This window comes from Anopheles arabiensis, chromosome 2, assembly GCF_016920715.1.
Source record: "Anopheles arabiensis isolate DONGOLA chromosome 2, AaraD3, whole genome shotgun sequence".
NCBI classification, from domain to species: Eukaryota; Metazoa; Arthropoda; class Insecta; order Diptera; family Culicidae; genus Anopheles; species Anopheles arabiensis.
Window position 1 is genome coordinate 6,485,936 of NC_053517.1, and position 16,200 is coordinate 6,502,135.

The window sequence follows — 16,200 nt, forward strand, 5'->3', positions numbered from 1 at the left end:
TGAGCTGAAGCACTTAATGTACCTCTGCATCAAGTAACCTCTCTCTCTCTCTCACTCGAGAGCTTTCTTCAAGTGCATACGAAAATTGTAGGATCGACAAAAAATCGATAGTTTCTGATACTTTGAACCGGCCGGATGTTTCTTTTGCCGGCCTGTCATAGCTCTTGCCGATGATGATTGCTACGCCGGAAGTATATCATTATTCCCCCGAGTATGTCAAAAAGCAGTCCCCCCCCCGTCTCAACACTTAGAAGTAAGCTTAAAAAAGCTTAAAGAGTGTTCTCCAAAGAAGTGCTCCCCGAAACAGTCGAGTGGCTAAGGGAAACAGTAAAAAAAGTGGACAAAAACCCATCGATTCTACCCAGACGCGGACAGACCTAACGGTGTGGTGCTGGACGCGTACGATTACCGTTACAGAAAAAGCCTCCCTTGTCCATCTTCCCAGGCCGTTCGAGAGCGGTAAGAATAGTAAGAACTGTCGAGGCTGGCGAAAAAAAAAACAAAAATAATAAATGGCCTATTTCGGCCTGTGTGTGTGTTTGTGCCTGGAGGCGCTTCTATTTTCCAACACCGGAAAAAGGCACTTCAAACCGATGACCGGCGGCCCTTGGACACACACACACTGTGTCAAAAACTGTGGCACGGCAGAAGCGGGAGGCCAAACAACCCAAACTAATAGAAAAATACCATTTTTTAGGCAATTGATTGCTGAATAATACCAACCAAGCGGGGTGGCATCACTCCGAGCAATGGGCGTAAGGATCGTTTTTTTATCTTTCTTTTCCGATTCGTTGATGTTGTTGTTTGCTTGCCGGGGAATCGGGGAGCACCGGAAATGGTGACGATGATACTGCCGACACGGAAGCAAAAGAACGTGTGAAAACCACCATCATCATGCGGACTCCTCGCTCTCTCCATCTCTCTCAATTCAGTTTCTCGGCAAAGCGTGAGGTGAAGAAAGCAGATTTGCAGATCGGTTCACAATCCCTAACCTCAAAGCTTTCGAAAGCGCTTTGCCTCCCGGGGTTTCCGGCTCCGGTGTCGAACGGATGACACATTTTTATCGGGCCGCTCTTATCGGACGGGTATGAGTGGAAGCACACACACAGCGAAAAAAAACTACCACCCATTCTAGCTCTAGCAACACTTCCTCGTGGGATTGGGGACTTGCTTTAGGGCATTCTTTGGTCAGTTCTTTTTCCACCCATTCAGAGGGCCAGTAAGGAAGGAACGAGCACAATCGGGTGGAAACGATGAGCATGAAATGGTCAACTGGAGATGTTAATCGCTCTCGGAATGGAGCGGAAAAGTCCAGTGTCGTTTCGAAAGAAAAAATCCTCTTTTTGTGATGATTATCACAATTCCGCTGCAGTTGGGGTAAAAATACATTTCCAGGATAATCAACGTCAGTCAATTGAAGATGCTGATTCTGGGTACGAATGATAAGAGCAAATTTTTTCAATTCATTTGAAACATTGTCATTTTATTGTTAGAATAGAAAGGTCTTTTCCCTTTCGGAGAAACTTTCGTTGGAAGAATAGAGTGAAATTTCCATGAAAATGCCTCGTGCAGCAATCGATAAACATTGTTCAGACTTGTACGGAGAGATCCATTTGAAGTTCTGCTTGAAATTGAATGTTTTAGTTTTAGAATCGTATGTCTACTAACAGCATTTTTTATGTTTAATTCTCCTTATGCAAGTGATTTGCAAAATACCATCATAAAACCGTTCCACAACTCGTAAACCACCAACCGTCCTAGGAATCATAATAAACTCAATTCATCTTCCACCGGGGTCCATTTTTATCCTTTATTTGACCACATTTTTACTACAATATGATCCCTTACTCCAATCCTCCCTCATGCAGAACCATTCTTCCTTTCTTCCCTTACAAAAAACCTTCCACAAGCCGTTGCTCTGCTAAAGGGCACCACACCGTTTATTGAATTAGAGATAAAACAGAAATGGGCCGGTTCTAATATTTGCTTCCCACTGTTGTAGCACCCCACCGTGCGCAAAATCCTTCCCTTCTTTCCTCCACTAAATGGGGTGAATTTGTTTGGCAAAAAAAAAAATCAAAAAATAGTTTACACAAAAACAAAACCAACCATCCCAAAAAGGCCAGCCTCGCAGGAAAACGGGGCTTTTTTGGCGGATGTAAATTTATAAAGCCCACCGAAACAACCGGCGTTGGTCAGGTTCGCTTTTGTTTCTTGTTCGCAGCAAGAAACAAGAAAAAACATAAAAAGCCGGCAAAGTTCACGCAGCCGACGGTGCGTGACGGTCAAGTTGAAAATTTTCCCATTTCCACACTCTGCGCTCAGCGTTTGCTCTCTTTTTTCCCCGGAGCGCTGTATCGGCGGTGTGTGGGTGAAGTTGCGCTTTTTTTTTAGTAATTTGAATGTCTTTTTTTGCCTTTTTCGCTCTTTATCCTTCAGCGCACATTCCGGTCGCAAATTATTTAAATTAGAAGAAAATTTCCTAATCGAAAAAAAATGTAAAAAGACAAAAAACTCCCTTCCACTCCCTTCAACGAAAACCATTTCAAAATTGTGTCAAAAGTCAGGAACGAGAACGAGGAAAATGTGGACCGCCGGTTGGTGCAGGCAGACAAAATAAAAGTCTACTTCAACTCAACCTGAAAAAGGTGAAAGGACGCGCCACACCAGTGTCCTAATGATAAAATGGTTAACGCCGTACCGCGTCGCACAGAGTTTTCCATTTGTATTTTCCGCATTTGGCAGACAAAATAAAGAGAAAATAAAAATGGGGAAAGACGTAACAAAAAAAAAACTCCCCCTTCTCAAAGCCATTTTCGCCATCGAACCGGTGATCTAGAACGGTCGGGTCGGTTTAATATTAGAAAGCCATTTCCTTGGTTCGATCATCAAAGCAAACGATGTGCTTCCGGATCGATAAATAACTTCTCAGCACCCAAAATTGGATGCTGCCGGGGAAGACATTTTGGCGGTACATTTCATTTAATGATGTCCATTTCTGGCGCTGGACATTTTGGCCAGAGTCTTTTACGATAAATATTTTGGCAAAAAGTAACAACAAACAGCTGACTTTAAAAAAAAAACTGATGCATAAAACTGTGCTAGATGTTTTACACCTGCTCATATTGTCATTTTCCCGATCGAATCGCTCCTTGAAGAAGTTGCAAAATTAACTCCCCTAAGATGAAATATTTATTACAATTACGCGTTCCCCAGGAAGCTTCGTAAGCATGTTTTAGGTAAAATTAAATTTTCCCTTACACCGCTAAATTCACAATACGCGATCGTGACGCGCGCTTGCCGTGGGCGAATACTGTTCCACAGTGGGGAGGGAAGACACACTGCTGACACGGCGCAGCATTATTCAAATTGATCAACCTACGGTCCAGGCCTAAATATGCAAAATGTTATCAAAATAAAAAGTGAAATGGAACAGCGCCAAGAATGCTGTTGCGAGCGATTGCCATAGTTGCTGGTAGCTGATTCCTCCCGGAGGGTGGTTTTAAAAATTGGCTTCTGGTGTGATTTTTGCGTGTTTTTTTGCATTCTTATTTTTCCATAGCAAAATGAAATAATGAAAAAAGCCTACCAGTTATATTGCTTCCGCACCTAGGCAATAAGAATGCTCCGAACGAACGGGAGCTAAATATAGACGCTTCGCCCCTTGCAAATGCAATATCGTACCAGGGGGGAGCGCCTGACAAAAGGCTCTGGCCCTAGGTTAGCATTTCTTTTTTCATCTTGAAGTAATTTTTTATTCAAAAGCGAACTGGAATAAGCACAACCGCTCAAAGCTGCTTTCTTCAATTCCTATCATCGCCGAGACTACGTCAATTTTGAGTCCACGTGCGTGTGTATGTGTGTGTGTGTGTGTGCACACAAAAAAGTACAAATTTAAACCAGGATTATGATGAAACAGCACTCCGCTTGGCGGTACTAAAGACTGCCGGTTTCTCCAAAGCATTAGGCATCCTACATCTTTCTGCACACGTGCACACGCAGGAAGAAAAGGGCTTCAACCCCCGGCGCTGAATACTATTATGATAACATTCCAGGCTCGCACTGCTCCTTGCTCCAGCTTCTAAGCAGAAATATCTTCTCTAACCCCCTCTTCTCCCTGCAAGACGGCAAACTTTCTTCCCATGGACCATCCAACCTTGAACGGAGCAGCTGCCCTGCAGGCAGCGAGATTCTTTGCCCACAAAAACATAACCGCACAACAGGGAAAAAATAGAAGCGCCGATCTCACCGTTGTCGCCCTTTACAGAAAGAAGACCGGTAACACACAAAATGTAGACACATACATACACACACCACTCCCTGAACCCCATCCTCATTCCCGAATGGGGTAAACTTTCGCGTGTAGTATGTATATTTTACTTCAAATGCATGAACCAACAAAAAAAAAAGCTCCCTCTTCACTTTCTCTCCTTCTCTCTCGCGACCTTCTTTTTGCTGTATTTGCATTTGCGTTGTCGCGTTTCGGACGTGAGCTTTTTCGCTGCCGGCGCTCTCTCGCAGTTGCTCGAATGATAATCACATGCAAATTAGTTTAAGACCCAGGGCCCCAGCGTTTGGGGAGCCGGAGCAGTTTGTCCGCCGCAGTCACCGACGCCAGCGGGAAACGGGATGGGCTTGGGAAGCGATGATGTAGCGGACTTTTTCCTATTGCTGTCTTACACGTTACGCCGTGAGGTATAGTAAAGCAGGATCGCAGCAGAAAGAGAGCGATGAGAGGGCAAAAAGTCCTGCCAGCTTTATCATTCTTAGCATTATTCATCGCAGCAACGTTACGAGGACGCCAAATGGGGCGCATTTTTGACTTTTGGGAACCGTTGTGGATGTGTCGAACATCGAACGCTGACCAGCGGAGTAGATAAGTGGAGCAAACGGAGGAAGGACGCTTTAGGGTCGTTGCGATACCGAGTGGATACCAATTAGTATGTTGGGTTTGTTTTGGGTCATGATAAAGTGTTTTTCGGTTTCGGTTTGTGGAGGTTCGGTCTACTTAGCATTGTCACGGGATGATAGATTCGAAACGGGTACAGTCGGAGCATGCAGATAAAGCTATTTCACTGCACACTTAGCTCGAAATAGGCCATATTTCTTCAACATATAAAACAGTTCAGCTAGAAACTAATACTTGAAGCATAAAATTGAGCATAAATTTTCGAACAGCTTCAACCGCACGCAATGCCACACGCTCACTATTATTTAAAAAGCGTTTCAAATACCGTGACAAATGCTAACAATATCCCCATCTACATCGGTTCACAAACATTGCAGAATTCACCGCCAGCCATTCCAGCAGTCTATCAATTATACATTACCACACCGCTACACTTCACGATGCTACACTTCAACTCCAACCACTCCAAACATCGCAATTCCAAACAGGAACACACCCCGAAACCGATTCGATCCCTTTTGCCATTGTTCGCAATGCAATTGTATTCTGACTTCTGGTCTCGCCATCGCCGAAATGTGTCGATCCGAGCACGAGCGCCACAACGACCGGGCACATTAATATGCCCCGTGCGCAAAACGGGAAACTCCAGCGCGCGGAGTGCATCGGGACACCCGGAACGCTGCGTGGTCCCGCAGCAAGAAGAGAGAAATAAATAAACTATTTCCCGTTGAAATGCCACTTACGGTGGAGAGGGCACTCCAGCGATCCCGTGATACCGTGCACCCAGCCGGTACGCTAAGCCTTCTTCTCCGCCCGGAAGTGCAGCATAAACTGACGACGTGTGTGTGTGCCATGTGAACATTGCAAAACGATTGCAGTATCGCGTGCCGCGCTACCGGGATAGCAAGCCATGGGGAAACTCTCCCGTGAGGACCTCTTCACAGCACCGAACCGTCAAAGATTGGTGAACTCCACCTTCACCGGAGCCGGAAACGAACGGAAACGGTTTCGTTCGCCGGTAGAATACGGAACAGCTTCATGCAGCACCATTGAGCTTCCGGATGCTGTGTATGGATCCTTGTTCTTTTTTGTTTCCATTTTCCGCTCTTCTTGTCTAACTCGATACCTCGCGGGATGGGATGCATTGAATTGAGATTGACAGCCAAACTCAATTACATCCCACTCACTCACCCGGGCGTACCGGACGGGGCGAATGCGTTTTAAAAATAACGATCCCGATAACACGCTCCATCACGAGTCAGCGGAGCGAGCACAGCCCGGACTGCGGCGTCAAGTATAATCCAATTCTGGAGCGAAAAGAATTCATCATTAGAATGTGCCTGCCACCCACGGTGCGAACACCACTTCCCGGTGCTGCCGTCATGATTCATTAAAATGTCGCCCTGTGACAAGCGTCAGCGCGGAGCAGGGCGGTCTTCAAAACAAGAGCGCCATCTTGTACTGAGCCAAACGAAGCGATGGAAGTGAAAGCTCGTTTTCAATCAAACACCTTCAAACACGGCCTCCGTACCGTACGTGCTGTCGTGCGTGTGTGTGTATGCGTTTGGTATCGAGCTCGTCACGATCCAGAACCTCGAATTTGTTGTCCCGAATTTGTTAACGCCTGTTGAGCGCACGGTGCACACAACAGCGGCGAAATTATCATCGGACGTGACATTTCGCTTATTTTTGGGAAACGATTGCCTCGCCCGAATAGCCGCACGCCACGCCACGCCACTCGGGTCGCGTCTAATGACACTGACAAGTGATATGCAAACGTCAGTGCATCACTGACCGGGCTACTCACATACGCAAACAAAGTGCGGCGACCCAGGCGAAGCTTTCGAGACACACAAATTGATAGTGAAACGCCAAACCGATCGGATCGGATCTCGCATCAACCTACTGTGTGCGGTCTCACTCGCACACCTACACTCTGAGCAGACAGGAGAGGCAGATGACCGCGGATCATCCGCCACTCAGCGACCAGCGAGCGCGCGCGTGTGTGCTCTTGACAATGAACTCCAAGGTGGCTTCGTACCACAGGCTGACCGACCGCCATCGAGTGATCGAAATACAGTGTGAGATGCCTCGAACACACGCAGCCAGGTCGAACATACAGCGTTCCGCGCCGTCCATGACCGGTTCGGTTCCGGTCCGTTTGCTCGGTCCGGTGCTGTACGAGCAGTAGTAGCAGTTCCTCGCCCCATCCAACCCCCGGCGTTTGCTGGCGTTGCTTTGCGGACCCATTCGCTCCCTGCGGCCGCTGTGTGGCACACAGCGCGCACACAAGGGAAGAAGCGGTGAAAGTGTCGATCGGTTTCACTCGATACCGGTGGAATTTTTGGGGATTTTTCGAATATTTGTCATCGTAGTCCGGGCGGAGCATGGGAAAAATGGTCCGAACGAGGTGCGTCAGAAGAAAGTGGTCGGCTTTTTACACACACACACTTTAGATTTGCCTATTAGCACGTCGATGGCTGATAATGTTTATGTTAAATACGGTAGACTCTCGATCAATCTTTGCGCTGGACTTTGATTTGTCGGCGAAAGTTGCAGGGCCTTTGTGAGATACTTTCTCGACGCCGTAGATACTATCTGGAGATAACTGACTCGGGGTAAACCTACATTACTCCAGACACCTGCCAAGTTAATAACCTCTCAAGCTATTGCGCGATGAAGCAGTATCGGATGTTACATAAATTGGTGCATCCTTCAACTCGCACTCGAAACATTGTTTCAAAACAGTTACACTACCAAGTCTTGGTACTTCTTGGGACGCAATAGTCAATGCGTATCCATCCAATCACGTATCCATTGCACCGTAACGGTTGCACCAGTGGACGACGGGTGCAATCGGAATGCAGTTGACCGGAAATGCGTAAGGAAGCGGTGTGCAAATCCCGTGCAAGGTTAACACAGTCACCTTCCACCTCATTAAAGCCGTGTTTTGCCCAATGTTTTAGCGCGATTAGCAACGCCAAATCGTTACCAATCTTTAACCTGGCCCTGAAGACAGGCGCACAAACGAGGCACAAAAGCCGAAGGTACGAAACTATAGGGTCATGCATCATCGCCCCACAGAATGGTGGAGAAACAATCTGGCCTTTATTTCAGAAGCAGGATCCCCGCTTACCACCACCGACACCGTCATCCACCAAAACCCACCAAAATCCTGGAATTGCCCTCGCGCTACTAGGCGACGCGTAAATCCTATCCATATACCAAGGATATCTTAATTTATTGCAGCAATTTAATGAAAACGAATAGGCACCCCGAACACCCGGGCACAGCAATCCTTCGCCACTGGCTCGTTTGGGCGACGGGCGACGCCATCTCTATTGATTAGGACAAATGGTCGGCGATGGCAGCAGTGAGGGAACGAAATCGGGACAAGATCGACGACCGCTGAGAGTGTAATAAAACGTCAGAAGCAGTCAGCAGTAGTAGGGATGAAGTGCTTCTGGCGAACGAACGATTGCCCGTTTTATTACCTCAACAAACAAGGGCTTTGCTATGGTTCTGGAATTTGGGGAATGATCTACGGCCAACGCTTGAGGACATCCCGCTTCCTCGCACTTCTAGCGGTGAGTGTTTGGGTATTGTGTGTTGTGTGCTGATCATAGTTTCGTTCAATGTTCCTACTTGAGCGGGTGGTCTCATTCAGACAGGCCAAAAGCAAACTTTGTCAGGTGTACGGTCGCCCAAGAAGTTGCCCATCGCCTTCCCCACCCCCCAAGAAGCCAATCTTGTCGAATGGAACGGATATAACGAGGTCCACGCAAGAATGCAAACCTGAACTGCTGCACAAAGAAAACTATCCCGTTCAATTTGCGATACCATCCGGTAGCAGTTCATACACACACACACACACACATAAAAAACAAGAAAAGCTCCGGGCCAAGCGACCAGCAACTTTGCCGTATGCATCGCATCCGTGGAAAGTTGTCTGGAAGTTGTCCGGAAGTGCTTTCAATGACAATTCTATACCGGGTTCTTTTTGTTGTTTTAGCTTCCTTCCTTTTCTCATTCCATCGCCGGATCGTTAGTCGTGTACGTGGACGGAGCAACTTTTTGTCGCCCCCCCCCCCCCCTCCCCCAACACTAAAGGAACAGAAACTCCCATTATTCCCGGAGAGTGCAATTCCAGCACCGCCGGCAAGGCTGTCCTTTGCGGGTGAAAATTCAATTAAACCCAACCAACCCCCGGTCGGTCAATCACCATTACCCGGTCGGAAAGTGGAACAGACGGACGCGCAACGGACGGACCGCCGGTACGTGTGATGACGCCACAAATGAACTATTTCCTGGTCGTCCCCATCGACACACACACGCGCTGCCAGCTTCCGAAGATCCAGCGAAAGAACGGCATCATCTCCGTCTAGACGTAAAGCGACAGATTGAATTTAAACTTGTGCGACAACTTGTCCACACTCTGCCTCACCTGACACCGCGGTAGCACCCCGACGACCCCGAGGAAAAAAGCTCAATGCAAACGATTGTCGAGGATTTTCTCACCACCGACTTGCACCGACGACACCCACAGACCGGGATCCGAACAAAAGCAGGGGAAAAACAACGTGACTCAATATCGAGCTTCTCCGGAAGGGATGATCAAACGCCCAGTGCCGGAGAGGCAGCTCGGGAGCAGATCTGAAGACACGCACGTACACCTTTTCGGAAAAGCTGGATCGCCGGTTCACATGTGTCAAAGCTTCTCTGGATCGATGTAAACAGAATGGCTTCACGAACCCGCTCGCCCTTCCATCGAAACGGTGTCATCACTGCCGGAAATGAAGCTACCCGTACCATGCAAATCGCTTCCCTCCTACTGCTTTCCTACTAACTGGTGCCGGTGGTGTGGATTGGAACTTTGCTTCAAGCTGAAATGCAAATAGAAATTTCCAGCGCACACGCTTTCCCTCGCTGGCATCAAGAAGATTGACGTAAGGAAGAAAGCTTCTCCTTGTTGCCGTTGCTATTCTTTGTTCCACTTTTGTATCAATCTCGCAAAACCTCTTCCCCGTGCATTGGCTTGACTCGCTTGCGGTTCTTATCAAACGATTTTGCCTCCATTATTTCTTCTTCCTCTGTGATGTCACCTTCCCGCTTATCAGCTCACGTGCCGTGGCTTTTGCTGCTGGGAAGGGTGAGGGGACACCAGGAAAATGATTGAAAATATCAAAAAGTTGATAATGCGAAAACGGCAAATCAAGAGACACGGGGGCCTGCTCTGCAAGACATCGAAACATCTTCAAGTACGGAAGTCATCTTATCGCAAGAAAGGAAACCGCCCGGGAATGCTGAACAGATGAAATCAGGCTCGAATCAGTACCGAAGGAGCTGTAGCTGTGCCTGCGCTATTGATGGAATCGATGTTCTATATGGGAGATCGAATTTTAAATAGCAATTTTCTTCCCACTCCCCAACATTAGTGACAAACGTTTCAATGCACGCTCAGTACTGAGGCAGTGGAAAACTTTTACCCGCTTACAGTGCGCTGCCGAGTGTCCACAATTCGAGAGGGCGAATGTCCGAAATTCAGTGCAAAAACGGGAACAAAAAGGGAAATAGTTCGAGCTAGTCAACCGGAAGGGCGCACAAGATTCCAATAACTTGTCGGTCGGTGGGTCGGATCAGAAATTTTCCAACCGAATGCAAAACTTTACACGAATGATTCGCTGATAAAAACCGTGCTATAAATCCCACGGCTAGCTCGGTGAAAGGCTCTCTTCCGAGCAAAAAAAAGGGCGGAAAACACTTTTTCCGTTAGAAGATGCTCTGCCCGCTAGATGAAAAATGGTGCCGAAAGCATAAGATGTGGCGAACAGTTTTCCACACAATAAACGCTTATTAAGTGTAGATGGGAAGCCGGCGGCTGTTGCCGGCTTATGGTTTGTGTCCTGCCGGACCGGAGATGATGTAATGTTGGTTGACATTTTCCGGCCAGACCAGAGTGCTCGAAAGGAGACGCGCATAAAGGCATCAATTAAACTATCGTTTAAAGTTTCACTTCCTTCGGTGAGATGACAGGAAAGAGACAGTTGTGCCTGAGTGCATTGGATCGTACACTGCTCTACATTTGAGTGCAATCAGGTCGAGCTGTTTGCTTCACACTTCATTATAAATAAATAATTTGCAATAGAAAAAAAAATGCCACAGCAAAAATGCAAACAAATTCAATTTCACAGTGTGCAACGAACGCAAACTCGCAGCTCGCTGTTGGAAACATTCACTTCACCCCGTACATTTGACCTTCAGCACAAACCTCAAATTTCATCCCTCGTTCCCACCACCTAGCACAAAAGTGACGCTGGCAGTCCCACCTGTCACGGGGGTGTGAAAATATTTTCACCTCTTCGTGCATATCGCATAAATAAATAAGTCATAAATTTTTATGCACCAACAGCACTCAAACTCGCTGCTACGCCACGCCACGCCATTTCCAGTATGTTGTTATTTTTTTTTTATATGCTACACATTTTCCCCGGGAAAAAAACATTCGCTTCGAGAGCTTTTGAGGTGATGCGCGAAACGGAACTCGCCCTTAACCCGCGGGTACGCCAGCGAGCCAGTCCTAGGAGTTAAGGCCCGAGCCCGATCCCGAGAATTCAATTCATGGGGTTTCACGTTCAGCGAACACAATAAGCGCCCAAAAGTGAACAAACGTACAGCAGAATCATGCACGAGAGCATAATTCACGGTGGAGGGAAAAACCAAACCAATTTTTAAGGGCGGGTTGCTGCTGTTCATCTCGGTACACTAAATAACGGGTGCACGGGAGGAGGTGAGTGAGGTTTTTTTCCTCTCTCTCTCCCTCTCAAACTCAGCACTTTTCGATGAAAAGCTCCCGCTGGGTGGGATAAGCTACCGAAGGGAAGGGTGTGCTTTATTTTATTTCCCAAGTACTTTATCATCGCAAAACCACAGCTTCCCCCGCTTTCCGTCCGCTGCCTTCCACGACCTTCCCGCTACTGATCAGCAACAGTAGCTGCTGCAAGTGTTCATTTGTTTATTTTATTTTACGTTTTATTTATCTATATTCGGTTTGACGTGCTTTTCGCTCCGGCATTGCCGTGCACGTGGCCACACTGCTCGAGAAGACTTTTCCCCGGGACTTAAGCACATTGGGGGAGGAAGAGGAGTTTGAGGCAGTGGATGGCTTGTTTTTCCGCTCGTGTGGAAAACCGTAAGAATAACAGCAGCTCCAGTAGATGAACACATATGAAAGAAGATCGGCAAGTGTGGCTTCGGAATCTCGCTCTCTTTTTTTACAATCCACTTTTTTGTATCGTTCGAAGGCAGTCGAAGGCGGCGCTGTGGCCGTGCGACTGTTCTTTTTTGTTTCTCAACACCCCATCCTTCTCCTTCCCTTTCACCAACCCCAAATATAAAGCTTCATTCAAGTGGAAAGCTTGTTTGTTTGTGCATTATTTTACTCACACCCTCTCTCGCGTTAGCAGTTAGCCCTGCACAGCCGAATATGTGAATATGTGTCTCCCCGCTCAAAAAAAGGAAAACATGCGAATTATTAATTATGGCTCGTTGTTGAAAACGAACCAGGACGGGACAAAAATAAACGACAACAACTTCTCCTCATCATCCCAACACGTAAGAGAAAGTGTGCACACACATCCCGAGTGTTTGTGTGTGGCCCATCGGTTTTATTTTAGCACCAAAACGTTAACCCTTCGCACGCTGGTTTAGATTCGCGCTACGGCGGTGCTGTATTGCTGTGGTGTCATTAAATTAATGGACAAATTTTGCACCCAGAAAGGCCAACCCAAAAATAGGGGCACTGAAAGGAACGGCATGTGTTTGTCCCCCCCAGCTTCCCCAGGGTGCGTGGATTCAGAATTCATTTGTTTTATTTTGTTCCCTTTTCGATGCTTTCCGGGGCGGTTCGTTTGCCACTTTACAGTACGCGGAAGGGCACCAATGTATGTGTGGTTTTTTTTTCACAATCATTTTTATCCTTTCATGCAGCACGCCCCAATGAAAAAAAAACAAAAATAAAATATCTCACACACTTCCGCCGAGATTTACAGTGAACGCTTTTTCCTCGCGCTAACCGAGTTTGTTTTGCTGTTGGTAATATTTTTCTAAATTAGTAAGCTCAGCAATTTTTTTTTCGACTCCCAACGTGCATTGGAGCATGTATGTGTGTATCCACACACGAACGGTGCTGCGAGTACGATAAAGCAGACATAAATGATCGTCCTTCGGTGCAAGGATGAATGATGAAAAATGGGATACACTTTTCCATGCGTGCTCGGTTTTACACGTGACCAAGCATTTGCGCTTTTATTTTATTAGCCCCAGCAACATACGGCAACATGTTTCGTCTCATAAAATAGTCCATTAGTTTTTGGGTGGGTTTAGGAAGTAAGCCAGAAAAGGAAAAAACAATACTGGCTGCCAATAAGCTTCAATAAAGCCTCAGATAAATGAGCAACAGTCCACATTTTCCAGCGATCGTTAAGCTAGTAACTGGTACGATTTTTCACCAAACCTTTCAACAGCGAGCAATAAGCTGTTGAGAAATGTGGAAAAAATGGTGTAGTAAAAAGCCAATCCTTCACAAATCCCTTCTATAGTGGAAGGGAATTAGGAGAACAAAAAAACCGAGGAAAACTAAATTCCACATCCTCCTTGCTTCAGAAGCTTAAACTCGAACAAGAATGTAATCACGGCTGGGCAGCCACATGAAGTAGTAGACTTACTCCTTTTTTTGTAGCTTACACTATCTACCTGGATCCCTCTTTTCACTGCAATTTATGTTGCATTTTTCTCGTGGCTATTTACTCATTAAGAGACTTTATACAATTTTGAAACTTGATTATCCTTCGCCCCCCGAGACGGTTGCATTAGACTCCTTGAAGCAGTTGCATGAAAGCAGCTGCATTTTTGTATTAAACCCTTGCAGTGTGCGTGTCCTCTCGGGTGTACAAATTAAACGTCCAAGAAGCAAGCTCCACAACGAATGAGCCGCGTCGCCTCAAGAGTTCTGTACTGTAAACAGCTCGAAAAAGCTCATTAGCTCTCGGTAGCCATCTGTTTGGTTTGTAGCTGTTGTGCTTTTATACACTCTCGTTTCACTAACACTGTTTTCCGCAGCAGTTCCATTCCAGGTCCGAAATAGAGGCAAGTAAAACAAGTTTTTAAAGTCGATTTAAACTTTAGCAAACAGTGCAAGCGACCAAGATTGAAAAGTAATGAACGACAAGGAGAAAGAGAAGAGAGAAAGAAGTTTTGTCCCTTCAAAGCGGGAGCTTTTTTCCCGCTCCTTTTAGTTCACGCACCGAACTAAACCATCTTGCAGCAGAGCTCACTGTTCCAGACGTAATGGGATTTTATGTCTCTTCTTCCCTCCCGTCGGGTTGTTTCAACTTCCAACTCTACTACTGAGAATGGTAGTTTATTAGCGAAAAAAAAACCTTTGATGCAACCGAAGATGTGTAACGCTGCACTGCAGTTTGGTCCTGTGATGCAACTGAAAAATAACTGTCCCGTTCTAAGCATTCCGGCTGCTTGTAAAGAATGCGACTAGACTGCTGGAGCACAGAGAACACAGAGTTTTTTGGGATCTCTTTCCTTTCTCTCTTTCTCTCTCGTCTGCAAGAGTACGTGCCGTCGTGTCGACCAAATTCGCCTACTAGCTTACGCTGATCTCATGACAGCATCGTGTGTCTGGCACGGCGAAAGACATCCACTCCCCCTCGGGGGGTGGTTCGAGCGGATTGTTGGCTTGTAGCCGGGACACGCTTGTCGCTTGTTTCGTGCCAAATATTAGCCGTGTAAGCGAAAGATGCCGACCAGTGCAAGGAGTGTATCCTCTGTCAGTAGCAGCGCCTGTTTCAGCTGTCTTTGTTTTAGCTGTTTTTGGACGATTTTTTTGTACATTTCCATCCATTCTATCTCACACCCTGAAAGGTTAAAAATAGTAAAAAGGCAAACGAGTGAACGGCAGACGGCGGGCGGCTCAAACCGCAAAACGCGAACGTGTCGGGGCTGTGTGACGTAGACTAGAAATTATTCATAAATAATGTATGCCAACTTCACGCGATACTTTCCCGCCAGTTAAACGAGTCGGCCAGGCTTCGCAGCGAGCTTTAAAGCGTCATGCAGGAAGAGAACCTGACAGCTTGCTGCAGTCCGCATGCCAGAAGAGCTCATTCCGCACACGGATGGGGAATTGGGAATAGGCAGGCGAGGCGAGTGCTGGGAGCATAGCCTGGTACCTGATGCCGTCATGTTCACATCCCGCTGTCAAAAGTTTCCCGCTATCACTGTTCACTGCCAGACGTCACCCCGACGCATAACGCACCCACACACATACACGCGCGCAGACTTTTCCGGGCCACCCCCTTTTTATGCTACGGTTTGGCATTTCGTATTCACCCGTTTTTGCCGTTCGTTTGCATGTGATAGGTGCAGCAAAAAGCAAACAAAACCACGAGCTATCCAGGGCCGGTAGTGTTTTTCGTGTGCGGGGATGCGAGTAGAATGGGATGAACCATCTTGTTCCCTCCATCCAGCTCGTCCCTGTGCACATGAAACGGGGGAGTTCTGGGTGAAGTGTAAGCCACCGGATTGCGGTTTACGGGCGTCAGATGCAGTTAGCTGGCACGATGTGTCGTCTGCATAATTTCCGGCGCATTGTAATGAATTTGCACATCGTACACGAAATAAAATGAAAAGCTTTTATGACTCACAAACGGGGTTAGCACGGTTTGTTTTCATTAGTGTGTTTTTTTGTGCTTTAGAGGGACAAAACGACTACAAACGATGAACTTGATCGAACTCCCTGGCCTAAGACACTTTCAGACACATAAAATGCTTCATTGGCGAATTCTTAACCCTTCATGATAGCTCATTGCCTCCACGAAAGCGGGAATAACTTCGGGCGGCAAGTCGTGGAAAGTTTAATAAAAGTCCCCCAAGCAGTAAAGCACCCGTCAAACTCAGCTTAAAACGTCAATACCCTGGGAGCGGGAGTCCCCAAAAACACACCCTACACCAACATTTTACCACACACACACACAGCGTTACGAAGATGAAACATCGACGCACATTCACGTGTACCCTGTGGACCCCATCCGGTTGGCGCTAGCATTCGTTGTCAAACATTCTTTGCATCCGCGCGACAGAATAGAAAGCGTGTGGGTGGGTACAAGTGGTAATGCTCCCGGTATGCGGTAAACGGTCGCTGCATACCTACATGTTGCCGTACACCACCCTTTTTTGGTGGGAGGATTTGTACGCATCGCTGACTCCCGGCGTGTGCCGGC

The 16,200-nt window shown here is 47.0% G+C and overlaps 1 protein-coding gene across 7 annotated transcripts in view; it reads right to left on the reverse strand.

The window, feature by feature from the left end:
• Window positions 1–16,200, reverse strand: part of LOC120894903 (proteoglycan 4) — a 64,472-nt gene that overhangs the window by 37,651 nt on the left and 10,621 nt on the right. The window lies entirely within an intron of this gene.